This window comes from Myzus persicae, unplaced genomic scaffold (assembly GCF_001856785.1).
Source record: "Myzus persicae strain clone G006 unplaced genomic scaffold, MPER_G0061.0, whole genome shotgun sequence".
NCBI classification, from domain to species: Eukaryota; Metazoa; Arthropoda; class Insecta; order Hemiptera; family Aphididae; genus Myzus; species Myzus persicae.
Window position 1 is genome coordinate 524,761 of NW_019104444.1, and position 10,571 is coordinate 535,331.

General features: G+C 28.4%; 1 protein-coding gene across 2 annotated transcripts in view; it reads right to left on the reverse strand.

The window, feature by feature from the left end:
- LOC111042203 (octopamine receptor-like) overlaps window positions 1–8,847 on the reverse strand; it is a 162,381-nt gene extending 153,534 nt beyond the window's left edge. The window contains exon 1 of one of the 2 annotated variants that reach the window (XM_022326744.1): window positions 8,572–8,847. The gene's annotated coding sequence lies outside the window, so the exon portion shown is untranslated. The remainder of the gene's footprint in view (window positions 1–8,571) is intronic. The other variant, XM_022326743.1, reaches the window with a different exon arrangement.
- Window positions 8,848–10,571: the final 1,724 nt, after the last annotated feature.

The following is a 10,571-nucleotide window of genomic DNA, read 5'->3' on the forward strand; positions in this document are numbered from 1 at the left end:
AATTAATAGAAACTCATACTTAAAAACTAAGTATAGACGCGCTGAACAAAAAGTGATTTAAAAATGTGCATAATATAATATGTTTTCCAATGTGACTAAGCTTGTGTGTGTAGCTCGTTTTATGGATCACATACAGTTATTGCTATGGTTTTATACTCCTTTTTAGTATGGTCGTTGACTCTAAAAACTAATTATTATGATACTGTAACTTGTCGTCATCAACATAAAGTGTTTATAAAAATAAAGAACTAATATTTTTGTTTCCTTTAGTGATTACCTGGTTACTAGTTTATAGATTCTCTCGAACAACTATTATACGTCACGATGGGTATTTTGAAAAAAAGTTAATTCTCCAGTATATTGCTCAAAGGGTTCTTATCTATGATTTATACCAAACCAAACATATTAAATTACAGTATTTTATTAGCCGTGTATACACAATAATTACACATAGCATAGTACTATGGTACTATTATAGAAGTATTCAGTGGTGGCAAGCTAGGAAATGAAGCCTAACTATAGTAAAGAAAATGGAAATATATGTGCTTATATAATTATAATTATTTCCTATCAACTTTAAGAATATTATATTCAGTGATATAATTTACATTTTAAAATACAAAAGTTTTTGTTATTATATATATTATTATAATAACAAGACAAATTTATTTTGTCTAGTATAATATTAATTACCAGAGTGCAGTAGTGCACAATACACACTTCGTCACTGTTATCAAAAATCAAGACAGAGATATTCGCGGAACGATAGAAAGTTCTCGACGAAAGCCGAAGATCCGATAGGCTAGTAATATTTAGCCTCAGACGAGTTGGACGGCCGTAATATTATAAAATATATCATAGTAGAGGGGAAAGTCGGAATTTTATTATGAAATGAGGCTGAACGATTTGGGCCTCAGAGATTGTCAACATTATCCATTAGTCATTTGTCTTAGCGATGTAACTTCCACTAATAGAAATAGGAACTGGGAGGTTGTCATAATTTAGTTTAGTGTAAGTGTATAACTATTACCTACCCACAATACTTTTACCTCAAACTAAAGATATCGGTTCTTATAAATCAAATGACAATTAACATTTAAAATAATAATTAATAACATATTATTATACATACCTAGTATATAAATACTTTTTTTTTAGTTTACTTTATTTTGACATTTGAGATAAATATTATATGGTTTATAATTTATATGTTTTTAAAGGTTTGAATTAAATATTAAATGAATTATTTTAAAAGTTAACTGAAACCAATTTTTATATATTTAACAGCATTTTTTCCCCATATATTTTGCAAATACATATCTGCCAGACAGACTCTGCCTCAACCATACGGTTCATGAGCTGCCACTGATGGTATTATATTAAATTACAGTATCTGCTCCTTATTTTCATCAATCACGTCCATGATTGAAATTACCAACGAATGTTCACGTTGATCATATTCTTTCCCAATCTAAAACGTATATGCTTGACCATTTAGAAACATCAAATGTATCAGAGCTAAAGTGCCATTGGCTTATTAATTAATTATATAAAATCATTAGTCGAAACGTCTTTGATGTCACAGTTTAAACTTTCTTTTAAAATCAGTACAATTTCGGTGACTATTTGACAAGTTAGCTATTCATTGCTTTCACCGAAATTCATGTAGAATTTTCAAACAGTAAATCCAATTTGTATTTATAACGAAATTCCCGCCGAATATTTGACTATAAAGATCGATACATTTATTTAATGGTTCAGAGCATGTCAGTCAGTAACGTAGTTATAATATAGAGGTAAACATTTTTATATACCGTTGGTCACATCGCTGACCTGTATGCATTGCAATGCAACATTTACTTAATATACCTGATAATATACTAGAATATTTAATAAATTGTATATCCATTCGGCAATACTTATCCAAAATTATATAAACATAATAATATATAAATAGATGACAAATAATTATGAGAGCATCGTATCAATTCTAGTGTGACAAGACTTTGAGACATTTCAACGCAGGAACAATAAAAAAAAAGTATAGACATAGTTGTTCAACATAGGATTAATTCATCAAAATTTACATTATATTAGAAATAAGTCGAAGGTAAAAAGGCCAAGTTATGTGCCCAAGCTGCCAACGAAACAAAGATTTATTAATATTTACTAATAATTATAATAAATACACTTTTTTTCAAATCAACGTAAATACCTACACATTTTTTTTTTTGAAAATATGTAAAATGTACTTTTTTAACAAAAATAACTGAGTGTAACATTTAAGCTATTTCTGAATATTTTTTGGTGGGTTGGTAACACAACATTTTAAATACAAAAATATAATAAACGTGTGAGTATTAAAAAGTTCGTTTTTTTTTTTTCAATGAACGGCGACTTAGGCTATTAGCTGTTGTATTGAGTTATGAACTGTGGTAGGGGTAAGGTTGGTACGGTAGGTTGTTTTTACGATTGTTACGGTAGATAGCAAGCAAGTGTATATGTGGCAAGGTTTTCAACTACTTTGAACCTGGGTGGTCACCCATCCGGGAGCTAGTAGCCGTGGCCGCCATTACCTACACTCCCAATCGCATTCCAATTATAGCAGCCAACGCGCCACCCCAAGCCACAAAAGTTCGTTTATAACTGACTTAAGTAAGATTTTATTTAATAATTTGAGCAAATATAAGACAAATAAAATTTAAAGTACAATAAATGTATTAACATTTTTAAATCAAAGTATTTTATTTTAAAAAAATCACAATTTAATGCTTTTTATAAGTATGTGTAAGACTTTAAAGTATTTAAGTGTACTGTAGATCTAACATTAATTATAGGAAAGTACTATATATTGGTATTACTCGGAATTGGAACACGTTGGGATTAATATTGTACAATCTTCACAATTTAATTTAATTATGTACCTAATTAACAAATAATGCAATATATTTGTATTAAAACTTATTAATACTCTCGTGCAATAAAGTGTACTAAATAGTGAATATAAGTAATTATGTTGATATAATATTCTGCTTTTTTAATTGTTAATATAAATTAGCTACATTTCCTAGGTCAAATTTGTGTCTCCATGAAATTTCATAAAGAAATTCGTTAATTGAAATAATTTTAAAAAGCTAATACTACAATATTTGTAATATTTCTTCAATAGTATTATACTATAACTTTAATTGATAATTTTAGGTCTTAGTTGAATGAGAAATATAGTTGTTTTATAATTATGTTTTTATAAAAAAAAATGCATGTTTATATTGTATACCTATTATACATAAATACAATACGTAGGTATCTATAGTAACTCAATAGTGAAAAATTTGATCTAGACCAAAAATAGAGTATATTATATAGTACTTTTAAGAGGTAATTTTCATATTTTTTTTTTGTGGTACCTAGCCCTAACCATAACAAAAGACTGTAAAATGTTTGAAATTTAACTTAAGTGCAAAATACGAAACCAATGAAGGTTATTTAATTGTGATTCATTCAAGTAACAACGGGTGCCTTATACAGTTTTTTTTAAAAGACCCATTTTAGTTAACTGATCTCTATTCGTGTTTTTGAGTTTTCCAAATACAATAAGATATCACATAACATATTAAATATTTATAAACATAGTACAACACTACTTTGAGGGGAGTGAGGCATAGTTAGCTAAGTGTAGAGTACGTGTATATTTTTACACATTATATTTTACAGACGATATACAATATTATGAAATATGAATGCAATTCAAGAGACTCCACACCCGCATGTCACCAAACTTACAATTATACGTTCACACACTTAATTTTGTTATTTTTTAAAATCTGAGTGAAAAAACCTATTATATAATTTAAAGGTACTATTATTACCCAAGACATCTGGGAGACTTTTATTGTTATTTTAATTACGCAAGTAATATAAACATTGTAAATATGTATTTTTTTGTACATTTTAAAATTAAAATATCATAAAAGCCTCTGAGGTGCCCTAGATGATAATCTTTACATTTTATAATAGGTCAATCATTCTAATTTAAAAAACCAAAGAGTAAAGTAGATTGTTGTTTAGTAGTTTGTTAAGTTCTTGGTTTATAAGGTGGAGACAACATGAGTGGTTATAATAATTCTTCAAATTTTTTAAACTAGATTTTTTCAAACTTCAATCGATCAGTAGTATTTTTTAACACCATAAAAATAAAGCTGAATAAGTGTTTTCATAATAATATGCCGACATGTATTAATTAGTGACTTTTACGATTTTCTGATTTCATCACGTTAGTTTGGTTCACTGTAGTGTACGGACAGATTTTTATTTTGTATTTGAACAACTATCATCTTTCATCGGATAAAATAAACAATAAATTTAAAATTGTGTTTGTTATTTCATTATTTGCTTCAAATTATATTTTATCCAAATGCATAAATAAGTTTCAATAGCAATAAGTCGTATCCAATGTAATTATCTGAACCATTTACTGTTTTTTTTCCTTAAACATTTTAGAATAATTTTCCGCTATTGAAGACCTCGAAACAAGACTTTTGATTAAAAAATTGAAGAAACTTCAAAACAATTTTCTTAGTCCTATATTACAGTCGTGCATTGTGTATTTTGTTTTACCTATTGAAGAAAGTGTATTACATTTAAAATTAAAATTAAAAACAAAAACTAATACATAAACTATACAAACGAGCATACCAATAAATTATTTTCAATAATACAAATATACAGTTATAGGTACAACTAAACCTTTCAGTAAAAATAATTTCAAAGTCAGATTTAAGAATTTATATTTTTTAATCGGAAAATCGCTCATAGCACTATAATCACCCCAGGTCTCACACATACATACTTTTTGAGACAATGATTTCAATTTTATCTTTTTCATTTAAAGATACAGATGTCTACTGGTTTTAATGGATATAATAATATCATTATGTACATAATAAAGATTTTACAGTGTAAATCAAGTCAAATAATTTATTGTTAATATTATGTTGCGATATACTATAGGTAGGTGATAAAAACTTTTATTGATACCATTCGTTATTTTACTATATTATATTATACGTTATATAAGAAAATCTATTTAATGTTTGAAATCATTTTCAGTACGCCCCCCCCTTCCACCTCTAGAACGCTGGACATTAAAAACTAACACTATTATTCCAGTCTCCGATATTCTATTTTCATAATGGGATACTTCTGCCTCTGCGATGAGCGTTATTTTAATTGTATTATATTTCTAACCTAAACTTGCATCTATGATAGGTAGTTAATATTTATCGATTAGTAGAATTAATCGATTTAAATGTCCTTCAAATGTAATTATTTAAGAAGTGTGTTATGATTCGACATAGACTTTTGGGACCATACATTATTTTGTACTCGTGACCTTTTAACCAAACCGCTAATGGAATCCGACTACAAATAACCGCATTGTGTGTTCGGGTGGTTTTTATTTTGTGACAGAACCGCAACCGTAGGTATATACTGTCAACAAAATACCTACGGCCCGGCGATCCGTTGAAGACGTATTGTATAGATAAAACCGCTTCGTTTTATCGAAATATGACGTCGGGAGAAAATTATTGTTTGCCGTCCGTCGAAAGCGTATATTGTACAATAATATATGTGTGCTTGATATACGCAGGAATATATGTATATAAAAAGAGCACTCACAGGAGACGGATTATTTGTTTAATAATATAAAGTAGCATGCACATAGAGAGACCTATAGTTCGATTGTACCTTAGACCAACGTCTAAAATGGTACACAATATTATGTCAAACGTGAACACTGAGGAATAAACTTTCGCTTGAAGAACTTCGCGTATAACTACAAGCTTATAATACTTTGTCCACAGATCATAAATTATGCTGTACCTAACCGAACATTAGAAGATATTACATTGTACGATGAATGGGATTTAAATACCAAAACCCATTAGTTATGAATATAATATTATAATATACTTAATGCGTAGAAGTTATAAAGTTTTTATACATTCATTTTTCAATACCAACGTGCATGACATATGTCACGTTGTTCGAGTAAGACATAAAACGCATGTGATTTTCTTTTGGAATGAATTTATTCTGAAACGATACGAAATATAATACTCTTTAAATCGCATAAGTCATAAATCGGTTCCATACAGGGGATATACAAATCGTATAATAGTTGTAATGATATTGGTTTTGGAAACCAACAAGTTTAACAATCAAGAGTACCTATACATGTTAGAAACGTTAGAGTATATTTAATTTACTTACGAAAAAATTAGAAATTTTCATTAATATCGACATCAAAATAAAGATCTACTTTTTAACTCCAGAGAGAAATTAAAATTAATAATGTAACCTAGTATGGAGTTTTGATCAATGTGAAATTATATTTTAATTTTTAATTGAACTAAAATATCCTTACAAGCAACTTTTTTCAACAATTTGCTTTTCAGTTAATATTATTAATATTCAGTCGTTGCGATAGCAATTAAATCATAAGTTTAAAATAACTTGATACAAAAAGTTGAAAAGTTGATAATATTTTTTAATAATGATTATGTCGAAAAAAAAATAACAATATTTGAAATGAAAATGTAATATTTCTAATTTAAAATCATTAACTGATGTAATTTTTATATTATCGACATAAAAGATAAATCCAAATTTTTGTGTAATAATTTAAAAAATAAATATTTAACCCGGCATAGAAGTTTTATATTAGTGCTAATATTTAGTTAACATCTTTAGAAGGATCATTATGAGAATGAGTTGAGTAGAGTGGCAAGACAACAATTGGTCGAGGACGTCAACATACCTCGAACTCCAAAGTGGAAAAATTGTATAAAATGTAATGTATCTAACACATTTTAGTACTACTTTTTTCTAAGCTTCAATAGCCAAAAATATTTGACATTTTAAAACTATAAAATATAAGCCACTAGGCTCAGATAAATGTTTTTACAATCAAACGTTTTCGAAAAACCAGATTTACAAATTGGCTATTTTGAATTTTTCAAAAAAAAGTTATCAATTTCTAATTTTTCAATATGAAAAATAAAATAAAAAAATATTATATTATACATGCAGCACAGCCGTTATTGAATTATGCATAAAAAAAATTAAAAAATATTGATTAAAATATGTACATCATGAATTGAAAATAAATTATAAATATATATAATTTATTATTGAAACTTCGAAACTATACACAAACATAACAATTTAATTAATATATCAAGGACAGACCTGCAATGCCATACCACGGTATAATAATGAAATCCAAATTTCATCACTTAAGTAATTGCGTTTCATAAGCCAAAGTATGAAACAAAAGCCAATCAAAATGACGTGTATAAGTATTTGATGTGATAATTATTTGTTCGTCTTGTTTAAAGATAGGTATGACGTAATATTAAAAATTTTAAAACAACGTAATTTAAAACACGATTGTAACGTAAAATAAAATCTTTTGCCGATAAACTATAAATTACTAATATCAACATATTATGTGCTATCATAATTAACTAATAGTATGAATAAGTGTAATGCTTTAGACAGATTTCAAGTTAAAAAAATTCGTCTTGCTCAATACATTATTATAACGGTTTGTTAGTACAGTCATATTTTTATCATTCGAAATGAATAATTGAATCGTCAATATCAGCCACAAGTGCCTTTTATCAAACTACTATTATAGACACCAATCTGCATAAGACTTGAAAAACTTTTTAAAAAAAAGTGGTTACTTAAAAATTCATAAGACAAAAGTTTCAATAAGCACAAGGGTAAAAAATCCATCTCTATTTGAGTATTGGATACAAACATTTTTTTTGTTACCTTTATTCACGAGTACAACAGAAAGTAATAAAATTCGGGCAACCATAATACAAAAAGGTGTGTAAAACGTTAAACGCTTATGCACAAACGACGCCGTTAACCGATATGTGGTTTCGATACTTTTATTAGAAAATGGGTAAAAGGCGTCTCGGACGTTTAAATCATTCAAATAATTGAAAATGAAATTCAGTAACGAATTTGTGGTATACGTTTAATCAAACATTCAACACTGTCTACAAGATTTTAACATTCTTTAAAGCGCCTTTAGAAAAAACAAATTTTTACTAACACAGCTTCACGTTTCGGGTTTTCTGAATATTTGAAAAAATTAATCATAATTTTTCCGAGCTCCATGACCATTGACTATATTACATTATATTATTACAACAACAGCTACAGTAATCGTAAACATCAAACAGATGGTCTCATTCTCGTCTGACATTTTCGTTGAATTTGATCATTTTAAACGACTGAGGCCACTCTCTCTGTGCAGTATATATAGTTGACTTTATAACTGTTAAGATATGTACTGTACCTAAACATATTGAGTTAGATATTTAACTATTTGTTTATGACTTGTCGACAGATCGTTTGTAAATCGACGATAATCGATGTTTTCTGTTCGATATTGAAATGTCTTGTCTTGCAGAACAAAACAATAATTGAAATAACGATAATTCAAAAATAATAATTTCCGGTATCTCGGGCGTCTGGTGCGCATACACATACCTCAGAACCGGCAGCAGTAACAGTATCCGTTTGGCGCTTCACCTCGGACACCAAAATCCGTCGGAAAAAAAAATAATAATAACGAAAAAATTTCTAATTAAATATTAACAACGAAAACCGGCAATCACGAAATTAATATATTAATAACACTGCTGTTTGGATCTCGCGAAACGATCCGATTCATCATTTCCGAGGTTGTCGTCAGAGTTCCGTTCGCATCGGCGGACTGTAATCGACAGCGACGGCGGTGGAGTCTCTAAGCGCGGCCAACGTGTTCGCGAGCGGCGCTTACCGACTACCCTCGTCGTCGCCTGGCCCGACCATCGCCGAACGAATGACGATGGGGTGTGTGTGTGTGTGTGTGTGTGTGTGTGTGTGTGTGTGTGTTAAGTAAAACATTTTTAGTTGTAACTTTTACAACTTCAGGGTATTTATGTTTTGTTTTTAATTTTTTATTGAAAGAAAAAATTACAATCTGTTTTATTTTTTATTTTTAAACAACACTATTAACCACGAAGACTAACGCATATAATGACGTTATACAAGATGACAACAGTTGCACATTTTAAAAATAATAATGCATTTTTTTTTTAACTAAATTGATTTAAGCACTGAACAACCAAATACACACGTCGAACACGGAAGTCGTTGAACACAGCCATGATGTTTTCAAAAAAAAAAATATTAGATAATTTTAAGAGTTTCGTGTAGAGACGAAAAAATGGGTTATTTTTTAACCATATTTCAGATATCGAATTTGTACGTACCTTGTGAAATCCTCACAGCTAGGTAACAATTGTATTATTAAATAGTATTGTACTATTTAAATTTTGATATAAATTTCTAAGTTTGAATGTTGAATAAATGACTGTTGAATCATAATATTCAAGCCATGTACTACATTTTGTATTATCTATCTAAAATATCTTTACGATCTAAACAGATAATTGTTTTTCGATAATGTTTTAAATTTCGATTAGTGATTATAGTAAATATCATAATTTAATGAATTTATCAATTTAGGAAAACACAACATGCCTATAATATTATTGTAAAAAACTGAATCAATCATTGAATTTAAGTGAATTTGGAGAGGTATAGTAATATTTTGTCGACAATTATAATTGTATTTGGGATGTGGTGATGTGTAGTCTACTATTTCTTCTAGTATTTCATAGTCAAAAATCAAAATATCGATGATCGTGAACGGTGTTAATTGTCGATTAGTGAGTTTCGTCAATTCGACTCCAACGGTGTTCAATTTTAACAGAGCGCACAACCCTTAAATACTCCGAAATATATTAACATCACTTACCGGATAAAGTATCTATACTAAAATTATTATGAGCTCATAATTTACTACATAGATATCTACCTAAATATTTTAGACGAAGATGCATTTACACTTTTTTAAACAAAAAACGTATATAATAATATTATAATGCATGGACTGGAAATTACTTTTACTTCGACTTCCAGAGGAAAAATATTTATTATTCTGTATTTTATACCACTCTTCAAAAATAACATCACCGTTTTTTTTTTTAATCAAAATAACGATAATTGTATTATAATATAGGCATATTAATATTACAATATAATCTCATTAGTATAATTGTGTTTATGTTCAATATCAGAGTAATATCAAAATTTTAACAATTGTTTTATGGCGTTTTTGTGCCATTGCGCAAAGTGAGGGACCGAGTTAGCCTTAATTTATTTTTCATAAGTCAAAGCGTATACCTTTTAAATTAATTAATCTCTAAACTCGGAGGACGGCGATAGATGTTTGTCTTTATTCTAGGTTGTATTTGAATTTTCTTTTCTTTTCGAGTCTCCGAAGATGAATTTCTATGTACATTAACAATGATACGCGACACTGATTTTTAAACAATTAATTTATCACCGTCCATTCTCAATAACGAGTAGGCCTAATGTTCATAAACAGCTGAGATTTACGGCCGGATTATATAAACAACGCGATGTTGATATTTGAAAGT